The sequence below is a fragment of the Triticum dicoccoides genome, chromosome 3B (genome assembly GCF_002162155.2).
Source record: "Triticum dicoccoides isolate Atlit2015 ecotype Zavitan chromosome 3B, WEW_v2.0, whole genome shotgun sequence".
In the NCBI taxonomy this organism is placed as follows: Eukaryota; Viridiplantae; Streptophyta; class Magnoliopsida; order Poales; family Poaceae; genus Triticum; species Triticum dicoccoides.
Genome location: NC_041385.1, coordinates 202618429 through 202622987, shown reverse-complemented (window position 1 = coordinate 202622987; position 4559 = coordinate 202618429).

The following is a 4559-nucleotide window of genomic DNA, read 5'->3' as shown; positions in this document are numbered from 1 at the left end:
GCGAGGGGATTGGCTCGAGGATGAAAGCAAGGAGGGGGATGGCTGCCGCGTGGTTGGCTAGAGGAGGATCCCGAGAGCGATGGGATTTGGTCGGGTGGCGGCGGAGGGAATGGAAGGATGGGACAAGGCGCCTAGGATCTAGGGTTGGGTGATTATATATACATCACGTGGATTAGGATAGGGGCTATCTCGACCCTTGGATCGTAATCAGATAGTCCGAGAAAAATAGGCTTAGGAAGTCCAAAAGAGAAAACAGAGATGTTTTGTAGATGTTAGGGGATGATCCGGGCCCATCGGTAACAACACCCGGGTTAGGTCCGGGACAACTTTCGGACACGCGCGAGGGGTCTGCAGGCTGGCAAGAGAGGTTAGGTGGTCATGGTCAAGAGGGAAGCGAAAACCCGATTTGTCTCGGAACGGTCAACGAAGGCAACGGAGAGAAGCGAGGAACGCAACTACGAACGCGTGCAAGTTTTATGAAAACAAAGATGGCAACGAGTGCCGATGCAATGCAAATGATGACATGAGATGAGATGCAAGACATGAACAAAATGCAAAACAAAAGACAAAAACCCAACCACGAAGGAAATATCATATCGCATCTCCGGAAAAGGCAAGAGTTGGAGTTACGAATATGGAAAGTTGTATCCGGGGCGTTACATAATACCTTATGGAAGTATGTAAAAGATGTGGTTGCAAAAAATAACAGGAATATCATGAGGATTGCAGGGTCCACGAACGAGGTGGCGACCCTGAAGGAAGCGGTGTCCAAGGCCGAAAGCAATGCGGCCGCGGAACGCACCGAGTGAGAGAAGCAGGAGGCGTGGGTGGCGGAGGTGCGGCGAGAGCTCCAGGCTCTCGTGCAAAAACATGAGAGTTTGGAGCGTGACTCAAAGACTCGAGAGTCTGAGCTCGCTTCGGCTCGTGAGAGTGCCAAAGCCGCTAAGGCCGAAGCACAAAAAGCCCTCCAGGAGGACCGAATTCGGGGCGCTATCCACGCCTGGGCCAGACAAAGCCGACTCCTCGCTCTAAGCGGCATGAGTCTTTAGGGACTCGAAAAACCTCTCGAACAGCGACCGGCTCTCGCCCTATCATGACGGTCAGTTTTAGCTTTCTCCACTGAGGTGCTCAACCCAGCTCAACCGGGGCACAATTGCAGTGGTTCTCCCAGCGCTACCTTAGCCGATATAACAGAACGTAAGGTACCAAAACATGGGAGCCGGGCAAACCCAACTATTGACCCAAGACATGATTCGGAGCCGATGCATATAATCCTATAAGTTCGGGGTGCCGCAATTGTGAAAGTGTTCGGACTTATCACACCATATTTTGGGGTACTTAAGCCCCTGGTGTATTTGGCTGTACCAAAGCGTACGGATGCAACATATCATAAATGAACATATATAGATAAAAAAGGAATGCAATAATAGGCAAAATCTATGCATTGTTTATTCAAAAAAGCTGCGGTAAAAGCAGAACGATACAAATAGTGCGATAAGCAAGGGACGGGACTATTTGACATGTCCCCCTCCAGGAGCGAGCTGCGGGATGATATGTAAAACAAGTATACTACTCGTTATAGAGACCACCTGGACACTCGACGTAGCTTTGTGTGTTCGGCGATTCTACTACCGGACAGGGCTTCTTGAGAAAGGAGTCCTGAAAGTAAGAGAAAAAAGAAGAATGACATAATTGGGAGCCCCTGGTGCGGTTGAGCCGCATTCTGGGCCTGCCGTGGTCGTGCCCCTCCCCTATGCCCATGGTCTTTCCAGAGCGTAATTATGTACGCGTAGTACAGGTTTCGCAATTTCACGAGGGCTAGGGTTGGGGACGCATTGCTACGCGTGCTCGGAACGTGCCAGGTGGTCTTATTGTAGGTTACTCAGGGCGTGCTCAAGAATTGCCTTAAGAGGCTGCTTTGTACTTCCGCCGCGAGGGCCTCCGTATGCTCCTCCGTTCGGAGAGAGCGTTCGGTGTTTCCGTTGACCGTAATGACTCCTCGAGGGCCTGGCATCTTGAGCTTGAGATATGCGTAGTGCGGCACCGCATTGAACTTTTCAAATGCGGTTCGTCCGAGCAGTGCGTGATAGCCGCTGCGGAACGGGACTATGTCGAAGATTAACTCCTCGCTTCGGAAGTTATCCGGGGATCCGAAGACCACTTCAAGTGTAACTGAGCCTGTACAGTTGGCCTCTACACCTGGTATGACGCCTTTAAAGGTCATTTTTGTGGGTTTAATCCTTGAGGGGTCTATGCCCATTTTTCGCACTGTATCCTGATAAAGCAGGTTCAGGCTGTTTCCACCGTCCATCAGGACTCTAGTGAGGTGAAATCCGTCAATGATTGGGTCTAGAAACAATGCGGCGAATCCGCCATGGAGGATACTAGTGGGGTGGTCCCTTCGATCAAAAGTGATCGGGCAGGAGGACCACGGATTGAACTTTGGGGCGACTGGCTCCATCGCATATACGTCCCTTAGTGTACGCTTCCGCTCCCTTTTGGGTATGTGGGTTGCGTATATCATGTTAACCGTCCGCACTTGTAGGGGGAAGCCCTTATGTCCTCTATTGTTCGGTGGCCGGGGCTCCTCTTCGTCGTCGCTATGCATCCCCTTGTCATTGTTTTCGCATTTAACTTGCCTGCCTGCTTGAACACCCAACAATCCCTGTTGGTGTGGTTGGCTGGTTTTTCGGGGGTGCCGTGTATCTGGCACGAGCGATCGAGTATTCGGTCCAAATTGGACGGGCCTGGGGTATTTCTTTTGAATGGCTTTTTCCGCTGACCGGGTTTAGAGCCTCTGAATCCGGCATTGACTGTCGTATCTTCAGCGTTATCGCCATTAATGCGACACTTCTGCTTGTTGCGACGTGACCTGCTGTTGCTGTCCTTGGTATCCGAATTACCAGGGCTCTTGGTCATGTTGTTACTATGAGCTAGCCAGCTGTCCTCTCCCGCGCAAAAGCGGGTCATGAGTGTTGTGAGGGCTGCCATGGATTTCGGATTTTCCTGTCCTAGGTGCCGGGCAAGCCACTCGTCGCGGGTGTTATGTTTGAAGGCTGCAAGGGCCTCTGCATCCGGACAGTCGACGATTTGATTTTTCTTGGTTAGGAACCGTGTCCAGAATTGTCTGGACGATTCCTCTGGCTGCTGAATTATGTGGCTTAGGTCATCGGCGTCTGGTGGTCGCACCTAAGTGCCCTGAAAATTGTCGAGGAATGCGGCTTCCAGGTCTTCCCAACAACCAATAGACTCTGCTGGCAAGCTGTTAAGCCAATGCCGAGCTGGTCCTTTAAGCTTGAGTGGGAGGTATTTGATGGCGTGTAGATCATCACCACGGGCCATGTGGATATGAAGGAGGTAGTCCTCGACCCATACCGCAGGATCTGTTGTGCCATCGTATGCTTCGATGTTTACGGGTTTGAAACCCTCAGGGATTTGATGATCCATCACTTCGTCTATGAAGCATAGTGGGTGTGCGACGCCTCTATATTGGGCTATATCACGACGCAGCTCAAGTGAGCTTTGTCTACTGTGTTCGGCCCGGCCGGAATTACCATATCCGGCGTGACGGTTATCATCACGCATCGTGGGGCACCCATGTGATCCGTAGATCGATCTTGTTTGTCTTGCCTTGTCCTCCAATATATCCCGCAGGTCTGGCGCATTTTCCCGCGCCTTGGTATTTTTTGAGCGGCGCCGGGGTGCGGCTTGAGTGGAGGGCCGAGAGGCCTCTCTGTCGCGGCCACGAGGTGCCCGGTCGGTCGTATCATGCGCTGGTGATGTAGGTTTGGGTGCTTCCTCCTCTAATCGGGGTAGCAGCCTGCGTTTTGGGTAGCTCTTGGAGGGGCGTTCGAGTTCATACTCTTCGGCCGCAAGGACTTCATTCCATCTGTCAGCTAGCAAGTCTTGGTCAGCTCTAAGCTGTTGCTGCTTTTTCTTGAGGCTGCTTGACGTGGCCATAAGCCTGTGTTTGAAATGCTCTTGTTCGACGGGATCCTCAGGCACGACAAATTCGTCGTCGTCGAGGCTTGCCTCGTCTTCGGAGGGAGGCATGTAATTATCGTCCTCTACCTCTCTGTCTGCCACTCTCTCATGAGGGCTGGCTTCTCCATCCTCCTGCGCTGAATCCTGCTGGAGGGGGTTGTCTTTGGCACTGTCCGGGGTGTTATTGTCTCTCGTGCCGGAATCACCATTTTTGCTGTGGCGGGATTTAGAGCGGCGCCGCTGACGCCGGCGCTTAGGCTATTTCTTGGAGGGGTCATCCTCCGTTGTTCCATCGCCATTCCCATCTTTTGGGATGTCCACCATGTAAACGTTGTATGACGAGGTGGCCTTCTAGTGCCCCGTAGCCGCTGGTTCTTGGTCGTCTCCTGCATCGTCGTCCATACCGTCGATGTCTTCAGAGTCGAAGTCGGGCATGTCGGTTAAATCATCGACAGTGGCTACGAAGTGGGTGGTGGGTGGGCTTTGAATTTCTCCGTCGTCTGCCTCCCAACCTTCCTGACCATAATCCGGCCAGGGCTCTCCTGATAAAGAGAGAGACTTTAGTAAATTCAGGA